Here is a 10,903-nt window from a genome sequence, read left to right as displayed (position 1 = left end):
ACGGCCATGCGGAAGGACAGACGGACGCCTGTGTATAAAAACTGGGCGTGGCATCAACCGATTTCGCCCATTTTCACAGAAAACAGTTAATGTCATAAAATCTATGCCCCTACCAAATTTCAAAAGGATTGGTTAATTTTTGTTCGACTTATGGCGTTAAAAGTATCCTAGACAAATTAAATGAAAAAGGGCGGAGCCACGCCCATTTTGAAATTTTCTTTTATTTTTGTATTTTGTTGCACCATATCATTACTGGAGTTGAATGTTGACATAATTTACTTATATACTGTAAAGATATTAAATTTTTTGTTAAAATTTTACTTTAAAAAAATTTTTTTTTTTAAAAGTGGGCGTGGTCCTTCTCCGATTTTGCTAATTTTTATTAGGCGTACATATAGTAATAGAAGTAACGTTCCTGCCAAATTTCATCAAGATATCTTCAACGACTGCCAAATTACAGCTTGCAAAACTTTTAAATTACCTTCTTTTAAAAGTGGGCGGTGCCACGCCCATTGTCCAAAATTTTACTAATTTTCTATTCTGCGTCATAAGTTCAACTCATCTACCAAGTTTCGTCGCTTTAGCTGTCTTTTGTAATGAATTATCGCACTTTTTCGGTTTTTCGAAATTTTCTATATCGAAAAAGTGGGCGTGGTTATAGTCCGATATAGTTCATTTTAAATAGCGATCTGAGATGTGTACTCAGGAACCTGCATACCAAATTTCATCAAGATACCTCAAAATTTACTCAAGTTATCGTGTTAACGGACGGACGGACATGGCTCAATCAAATTTTTTTTCGATCCTGATTATTTTGATATATGGAAGTCTATATCTATCTCGATTCCTTTATATATGTACAACCAACCGTTATCCAATCAAACTTAATATACTCTGTGAGCTCTGCTCAACTGAGTATAACAAATCCTTTTTATCTCACGCTCATCGCTTGTACGTATGCATGCATATGTATGTATACATTAGACCTGGCTTTGGTCATATGGTTTTTATTTTTTTGGAATTTCAAATTCGGGTAGCGATCAAAATATGCGATTTGATACCAAAAACGATGTAGCAAATTTTCAGGCTGATTGGATGGTGCCAATCAGTGCCATAATGAGGTCAAAAGTAAAAATTTTTGAAAAACCCAAATACATTTTTTCAAATAATTTTTTATTTAATTAGATATACAACGTATTATTATTATTATTTTTTTTTTATTATTTTAAGTCAATGAAGATTTTGTATAGGCTGGGAAGTCCTTTCGGTAGCCTTCTACAATGTGTAACAAGTACTGTTTATCGTCTTCATTTTGCGTCAACATTGTGTACAATACAACTGTGTCAACTAAGCGATAAACGTCGAAATCACAAATAGCCTCGCTCACCTGATGCAAATCTCAGGTCTAGAGTACCATTTTTGGTACGTAAGACTACTTTAATCTGCCTTTTGTTGCGATGCTTCGCCCGACAGATGAGCTAAATGTATGGTCTCTTCTATATTTAAAATATTTTACCGATGTACTTTGTTGTTCAGTTTAACAAGTTTTTCCCAATATTTTGAAACACACTACATCATGATGTAATAAAGCCAGTTGTTCTATGTAGTGACAGCTCAATTTGAAAACTCCCATACAATACGAATGACGAGAGAAAGGGGAAGAAAAGAAGAGGCCCATTTTGTGAAATAGTATTAAATATAGTACTTTTTTTTAGCAAAGCGCGAAACTAATATTTTATAATTGGTTTATAAAAAAATTTAATATAGGTCAAAGCGACTGCCGCGGTAAATAGGTAATGCGTATTTTTATCGTAAAGAAATTTTTGGTATCTAGGTAAAAGTACTTTAGATAAGCAATTCGAGTACATTTCTGCAAAAAAACATTCAAAAAAAAAAAAAAATAATAATATTAGTCTGCCGTTCGGAGTTGGCATACACATGTAGGTCCCGCCAACTTTTGAATATGGCAAATTTTGTTTTGATAAAGAGTATCAAAATGCTTATCCTCCAATCAATACGCTTATAGCCCAACCGTGGGCAGAGGTCCAAAGCCAAAGAGATTCGTATCTCCTTTAGTGGTATGCTTTCTTCTTCTGCAAGAATAGGATAGTATAAATTGAGACCGTGGTTCACCGGTCGCGACCCGATTCTGTATAGATTTTGCTTAGGGCTCCTTGGTAGGTGCCTGATATCATCTTATGGAGATGTGTCCTTTGCCTCCTAGGAGGCGGGGATAGATCAAGCAGTTTTTTGATAGAGTGTCCTGGTTTGTGAAAATTAAGCAAAAACTGTCCCTTCAGCATTTCGTTATGCTCTTTAATGTTGAGCTCTTTTGCCTTATTATATAATGCTGTCAGGGTTCATAAGAGAATCACGTGACAGTTCTGAGGGCAGCATTTTAGTAGGCCTGCAGCTTTTTCCAGTGTGTGTTTTTAAGACTAGGCGACCAAACTGATGACGCTTAGCATATGAGCGGCTGGCCAATTGCTTTGCAAGACGTTATCAACGTTTCTTTACCTTTTCCCCCAAGTGCTGTGGGTAAGCAACTTCAGGATTTTGTTGCGGCATTGTACTTTGGATACAATTTCGGTACATGTGATTTGAAGGTGATTTTGTTATCGAACGTCACCCCTAAGAACTTTAGGTGACTGACATACGGTAGCGTAACACCATCGACGTGAAGTCCAATATTTGCGTCATCTGTTCCTTCAACTTTCTAAACAGAGTGCCCTGGATATGGTCGGTGATAGTGCCAGGTTGTACGAGGCGAAGAAGCCAAAAATACAGGGGAGGTAGCGATTTATTCTATAAACAAACTCGTTTTATGGAGGGCCAGGTCCTGTTGTCATTATCATGGAGTCGCCGGCATTGGAAATGATGGTAACTCCTTCTGGTGTGGAAGAGAGCTTTGATATGTAGAAATCAGAAAAACAGAATCGTGGATGGACACCACCCAGTGGCACCCCCGCCATTCAGATAATTTGCGGCACACCTTCTATGTCTTGGAGTAGCGTGCCCTGGTTGCTTGTGTCAAAAATTTTCGACAGGTCGAGTGCCACGAGCACTGTCCTAAGATGGGGGTTTTCCTGGTTCAGTCCGTAATTTATGTTTCCCTACTAGCGAAAGGAGTGATTTCGGTCGATACAACTCACCTTCGTTAGCTGGTTTTCCAGGATTTAAAAGTGGAATATTCCATTGGATATTATTATTTTTATTTAACTTTGGAACAAAAGAAATATGTATAACTCCTTTGCAAGTGATTAGCAACGTTTCCAAATAAAGAAAGTACATATGTTAGTAAGAAAATGATAGCAAAAATAAAACTCGATGGTTAGATATAAAAATACGTTAGCAATAAAGAATTATATTACTCAGTAGACACATTACTGTCCGGCGATTCACGTCTTCGTCGTTCTGTCGTTGATGGGGTGCTAGAGACTGTAACTATTTTCGCTTCGACTCGACCAAAAAAAAAGGTAACCAAAAGTTCCAAACACGTCTTACTGATGATTTGTAGATAGCCATAGAATGCTCGTTTAAATTTGGATTCGGCTTCATCCTTTGACATGGTTTTAGCTTTATCCAATTGGTGGTGGAAACTGTTTTTGGTATCCTCGCTGCCACAGTTGCACTAAAGTTCACCATGACATCGTGCTGATTCGCATGTCAAGAGGACTGACTATATGTTGTTCCAAACTCTCACGGCGTGCTTGATTTTCTGACTCATCCTTACTTATGTAATCCCACAGCTCTTTGGAAAGCCAATTTTGGATCGGTGGCAATCAATTCAGCTGCATTCCTCATAGTTTTTTTAAAGCTCGTGCTTCGTACAGGGTTTGTTGGGTTAACCGACGTTTACGCTTGCGTGAGAATCATTGACCGGGATGAACCGCTTTAGTGGCGCCTGTCTCGTTAATATTTACGACAACATTACTGTCATCATCGTTTTATGCATCAACTTGATCTTGAGTACGTGGAATTGCTATCAAATATGTATCAACGAATTTATCACCAACGGTAAATGTTTCATCCAAACGTTGTGCCGCGTAGGCAGTCAATTGACTCTCTAATACGGTATTGCCGATATGTTTCACAGAATCGGCATATTTCAGCACCGGTCGCACCAAATGATCCGACATATATTCTTTTGTATTTCAATAGACCATTTCAGATGCTAGATAAACAAATGTTATGCGCTGTTCCAGCAAATCCAAACTTGTACCCTTATTATTATTTTTTTTTTTCACTTTAGAATTTAATGGTTAAAGCATTAAGCTTATAAAACACCAGGTTATCCATCAAGTTGTGTGCTTTCGTCAATTTGCACTGCTTGTCCAATTGCAGGGCTTCTTTATTCATCTATGCTTCTTTATATTGAGCAGCTGTCGCTTTTACAATGGTAATACCATAGAGGCCAGAACTATTTAGAGCAACATTCCGTTGTGTTCCGTTATATATATAAAATTTATTTGGTTTTTTAAAATGGCACCACGCCAGATTTAAATCTTATTTCGAGAATTTTCTTTTATGTATGTAAATGTGTTGTATCAATGTAGCATGTCGCCATGTCTTTTCATTGTCGCCATGTCCCGTTACGATGATCCGTTATATATAATGCGAGTTGGTTTTTTATGGCATCCCGCCAGATTTTAATTTTTTAAAACGCAATTATAAATTCACTGATTCCTGTTGGCAGTGCAAAACCACCACCCTGACTCCAGGATAGTAAAGCACTCACAGTAAACATTTTAGTTTACTTTTAATAACTTTTAATACCAATTTGGCATTTATATATAACAATAGAAGAAGATGTTTGTTTACAATTTTTCGTTTGCAAACTTGTGTGTTGTGCTTTTTTTCACTTATGTGCGGTGGTGATAACTTTCCTTTTTAATTTTGTACAAAATCAACTTTTATATAATGGCAATTATACAGCGTAAATTAATTCCTTTAGTTTTTTTAAAATATTTTTCTTTTTGTAGCGACGCTTGGTAGTAGCTATATATGCAGATCTTGAAGCGTAGAGGAATTGTAGCTACATGAAATATCTCGTGTGCACCTTGCCTTAGAGAAGTAACCTTATGTAATAAATTAAATTTTTAATAAAAATCAATAACTCTGAACTGAACAATTTTCGCCATGATATAAAATTAAATGCTGTGGAGCAGGAGCAACACTTTTGTTATTACATAAACCCTGTTTCAATCTTTTACATCCGTGCACAAAATTTTAATTGACCGTTTTCAACCGAAAAAACAATGGCAACCCAGATTTTCCCGTTATGCTAACTTAAGCGAGTGCCTGTAAGAACGCAGTCAACACACTTGTACTTATCCACAATGGTGCGTCAAGCATCTGTTAAAGTCAGTTATTAATTTGACTTTTCTTTCCGCGGCATCATTTACAACAGTAATAGCGTTTTCTTTTCTGAAATAAATTGTGGCCTAAGTAAATGGTAAAGCCTTAATAGAGTTACTCCTACCCCAGAAAATGTTCAGCATTTATAGTGCATACAAAGAACATTTCAACTCACCATAATCACTCATATTAACAGAGTATATGTGGAACTTAAGAGCGAATTGAGAGCAGGCATGCTTAACCAACGAAACGATATCATTTCGTTACGATAATCAACGTAAATAAACGAAACGAAGTCATTTCGTTTCGTTTATTAACGTTAAGATCGTCAAATTAACGAAATGATTTCGTTTCGTTTTCTGCCATATCAAAACGAAATCAAATCGTTTATGTTGATTATTAATTTCAAACTATGCTGGCAAAGCTGATTGATGGCGGAGTCATTAAAGGTGAAAGCATTATCCAAGCTGATTGCAACTTTTCTCATGAATTTTGACAGTACGAACATTTCTCAGAGTATTTTTGACATTACCACCAACGAATTACACAAACAAATTACATAGAGTTTGTGTGTGTGTGTGCGCTCGTTGTTGCCACCTTACGGCTTCACCATGGCTATAGCATTGCCAGCACAATTCAAACATAAAGTATCACGTTTTCGTTAACGTTTTTAACGTTAACGAAAGCTTTTCGTTTCGGTTAAAAACGAGATACAATTTATCTTGATAATTTCTTTATCGATAATATTTCGAAGTGTTTCAACGGAAACGGTGGAAATTTTTTGATAAACGATTAGCTTAACGTTAAGGTGCATCCCTGATTGAGAGTTTCACAGAGTTGAAGTGCCACACCGCCATTTTATACAGGGTAAAAGTGTAACGCTTTTGCGTTGCGAGCAGGCAACAATTTTCACAAAAGAACGATTTAACTCGATTTAAATGCGTTGCCTATTTTTTTTTAATAGAACAACAACCCTTGCGCGGCGTACAAAAAGCGTAACACTTTAGCCAGAAAGGAAAACGCTATAATGCATTTGAAGATCTGTTCCCCTTTACAAAGTGCTTCATTTTCAGGCCAATTTGATGGACCTAAGCGTAAGAAATCCATTGAAATTTCCAAACGAAAAAAAATTTTTTGTGTTGGTAGTTACAAAAGAACTTAAATCTTTGGATGTGAATAATTGTAATTCATCACTTTTTTAAAAGGGGAAATATCATCACTGATAGGACTGTATATTAATTTTGTTCGCATAACGGTAATCCGTAACGGCATAAACTAATCGAGATAGATATAGACTTCCGTATAACAAAATGATCTGGGCGAAAAAAAGAAATTCATCTAGCCATGTCCGTCTGTCCGTTAAAACGATAACTTGAGTAAATTTTGAGATATCTTGATGAAATTTGGTATGTAGGTTCCTGGGCACTCATCCCAGATCGCTATTTAAAATAAACGAAATCGGCTATAAACACGCTCACTTTTTCGATATCGAAAATTTCGAAAAACAGAAAAAGTCCGATAATTCATTCCTAAAGACGGATAAAGCGATGAAACTTGGTAGGTGGGTTGACCTTATGACGGAGAATAGAAAATTAGTAAATGTTTGGACTGGCACCGGCCAGTTTTAAAATAAGCTAATTTAAAAGTTTTGCAAACTGTAATTTGGCAGTCGTCGAAGGTATCATGATGAAATTTGGCAGGAACATTGCTTCTATTACTATATGTATGCTAAGTAAAAATGAACAAAATCGGATGACGAAGACGCCCACTTAAAAAAAATTTTTTTGAAAGTCAAATTTTAACAAAAAATTGATTTTTGTTTTAAAAATATTTTTATTTGCCTTCAAATATTATAACTTATTAAATTTTGATGAGCTCGAGGCAGTTTAAAATATTGAAACACAGTTTAAATGTTTGTATTTCTAATTTTATTTGGTCGATATTTCGATCTCATTCTGAGATCATCTTCAGGAAACAATTGAATATGAGTCGGCAAAACATCGAATCGAAATATCGACCAAATAAAATTAGAAATACAAACATTTAAACTGTGTTTCAATTTTTTTAACTGCCTCGAGCTCATCAAAATTTAATAAATTTAAAAATTGAATATCTTTACAGTATATAAATAATTTATGTCAACATTCAATTCCAGTAATGATATGGTACAACAAAATACAAAAATGAAAGAAAATTTCAAAATGGGCGTAGCTCCACCTTTTTTCGTTTAATTTGTCTAATATACCTTTAATGCCATAAGTCGAACAAAAATATACCAATCCTTGTGAAATTTGGTAGGGGCATACATTCTATCACGTTAACTGTTTTCTGTGAAAATGGGTGAAATCGGTTGAAGCCACGCCCAGTTTTTATACATAGTCGACCGTCTGTCATTCCGCTCGGCCGTTAACATAATAACTTGAGCAAATATCGATATATCCTTACTAAACTTAGTTCACGTACTTATCTGAACTCACTTCATCTTGATATAAAAAATTTCTGACATCCGAATATGACCACGCCCACTCTTTCGATATCGAAAATTACGAAAAATGAAAAAAAAAATCCATAATTCTATACCAAATAGGAAAAAAGGGATGAAACATGGTAATTTGATTGGTTTATTGACGCAAAATATAACTTTACAAAAAACTTTGTAAAATGGATGTGACGCCTCCCATATTAAGTAGAAGAAAATGAAAAAGTTCTGCAGGGTGAAATCAAAAGCCCTTGAAATATTGGCAGGAATACTGTCCGTGGTATTACATATAAAAATAAATTAGCGGTAACCGACAGATGATGTTCTGGGTCACCCTGGTCCACATTTTGGTCGATATCTCGAAAACGCCTTCACATATAAAACTAAGGGCCACTCCCTTATAAAACCCTCATTAATACCTTTAATTTGATACACATATCGTACAAACACATTCTAGAGTTACCCCTGGTCCACGTTTATGGCGATATCTCGAAAAGGCGTCCACATATAGAACTAAATCCCACTCCTTTTTAAAATACTCATTAAAACCTTTCATTTGATACCCATATCGTACAAACACATTCTAGAGTCACACCTGGTCCACCTTTATGGCGATATCTCGAAAACGTGTCCAACTATAGAACTAAGGATCACTCCCTTTTAAAATACTCATTACCACCTTTCATTTGATACCCATGCCGTACAAACACATTCTAGATTCACCCCTGGTCAACCTTTATGGCCATATCCCGAAATGGCGTCCACCTATTGAACTATGGCCCACTCGCTTTTAAAATACTCTTTAATACCGTCCATTTGATACCCATGTCATACAAACATATTCTAGAGTCTCCCATGGTCCACCTTTATGGCGATATCCCGAAATGGCGTCCACCTCTAGAACTATGGCCCACTCTCTTTTAAAAAACTTTTTAATACTTTCCATTTGATACCCATGTCATACAAACACATTCCAGGGTTACCTTAGGTTCATTTTCCTACTTGGTGATTTTCCCTTAGACTTCCTTACTTCTTTATTTCTGATGCTATGTACATGTGGATCAAAAAAGGCAAGTGCAGCTGCTTCCTCTGATATATTCCACAGATGGTATCGATTTTTTTCCAATAGGACTGTAGGTAATTTTTTATCAAAGTTGCCAATAATACCCTTTATCAGTTCCATATCTCTATTTAGCGCTTCAACTATATTTGCGGTTCTATACCAGTATGGTATATAAGAGTTACTAAGAAAATGCACATATTTCGACTTCTATTCAACTGACTAGCTGACATGTTGAAGTGTGTTTGAAACATATACATTTTTAAGGAATAAATGGCTTTCGATATGAATCTAACATGAGACGTATCTCCAGGTATACGAAATGTAAAATTTGGAACCAAGAAAAATAAATGCAAGTTGTAAAAGCTCTCTATAATCATTTCGAATGCGTACTCTCGCTAAATATTCAAGACAAAAGTTTTTGCTTGTTTCGCGTTCCTCAATAGATAAGACACTCAAAACATTTTGATCCTGCATACAAGTACTGTATCCTTTTGAATTGAGTGTGCCCTATTCCCGTGCAAAACAAAAATAGCAACCTCTGGGCCACTTGATATTCCGAAATTAGCAGCTCTTAATAGAATTTCTGCTTTATGGTGGCGACATGGTAACCACAATAAACTGCGTTCCAGTTTACGTTCTAATAAAGTTGCAGCACCATTATGAGGGCCAGTATTTGCAGCAGTTGTATCAAAACATATAATTTCTAATGAATTCACCATATTAATTTTTAACAAAGAGTCGTAGACTGATTGAGCCACTGCATCACCAGTTCCTACTTAAATGATGGGTATAGCTATAAATTTTTCAATGGTCTCTGACGTGAGCATAATAGCCAAGCGATCAACTTTTTCTGTTCCAGCAATTGCGGGAAGTATCTTTCCGTCCCAATGTAAAACAAATGTTGGGGGATCTATAAAAATTAAGCTTAAAGAAGAACTTATAACTTGGCCAAAAAAATATTATCTTAAAATTTTCAATAATTTCTTTGCCATGACGCCGACGATATTTTTTAGGCTGTTCGCGCAAATTTGTACAATTGAGAACAATATGCCCTATATTGTGAACCAACGCCTTAACAGTTGCACTGATAAAATGTATAGCGAATGGAGATGACATATTGCCAGCATACATACAAGCTAGCATTCTGTCGTCTATAAAATGCTTTTTTCCACGGTTTTGAATCGGCCTATTGGAGCAACTTGTGATGTTATGATTTCTTCTGATACATCACTCTCAAATTCAATGTGTTCCATAGTCAAGTCTACACAAAATTATTTCCACAACAAAATTAGCCTCTGTGTGTGCAAACACTATATAATAATTACCTGAAGTGCTTGTTTTCTTTTCATAACGTTCTTTTCGACGTTTTTCATATTCCAATTTTTGTGCCCTTTTATTTTCTTTATTTGTGACATTTCGGTCGACGCAAGTCATGCTACCAATACGCCAATTATCAACGTGGGCAATGTCAAATAAATTGTTTAAATTTTCCTTAAAGTCATTTTCCTTTTTGCGATGACTCGGAAACTGAGATTTAGATACTTTTTGCACTGTTCTCCACTCTTAATAAAGTTTAATCACTTTTGCAGCACATGTTCTTTGATCTGGCGTTGGGATTCAAGCTTTTTCCCAAAAAGGCAATACTTCATCCAACACCAATATTCAGCTTTCCTTTACTGTTTTGTTTTCACAGCGTACATTATAAAAAAACACTGATGTGCTTGCTGTTTTGATGGTAATTTTACACAAACTATTTTGGGTTCACAATTACCAATTAAGTATACATTTGTGTCAGCAGATCGTAGCCGTTTCAACGATACATTTGTCTTCTGAGTCATTATTTAAATTTGAAAATTAATCGCTCCAGTCAGATGGTTGCAAGTTTTATGCGGCAGTTACCCACGAACGTACGTAGAAAAACGTGTCAGCTGGCACGACCTATCTTATGAGTGTGCAATGTAAACGAAAACTCACCGACGTGCAACGCCCGTACGTACGTAGCC

The 10,903-nt window shown here is 35.9% G+C and overlaps 1 pseudogene; it reads right to left on the bottom strand.

The window, feature by feature from the left end:
* Nucleotides 1–3,367: 3,367 nt before the first annotated feature.
* On the bottom strand, nt 3,368–10,334 carry LOC137240183 (lipid storage droplets surface-binding protein 1-like; annotated as a pseudogene).
* Between the last annotated feature and the right edge of the window lie 569 nt (nt 10,335–10,903).

This window comes from Eurosta solidaginis, chromosome 1 (genome assembly GCF_040869045.1).
Source record: "Eurosta solidaginis isolate ZX-2024a chromosome 1, ASM4086904v1, whole genome shotgun sequence".
NCBI classification, from domain to species: domain Eukaryota; kingdom Metazoa; phylum Arthropoda; class Insecta; order Diptera; family Tephritidae; genus Eurosta; species Eurosta solidaginis.
This window is presented reverse-complemented; position numbering and strand designations above follow the sequence as displayed.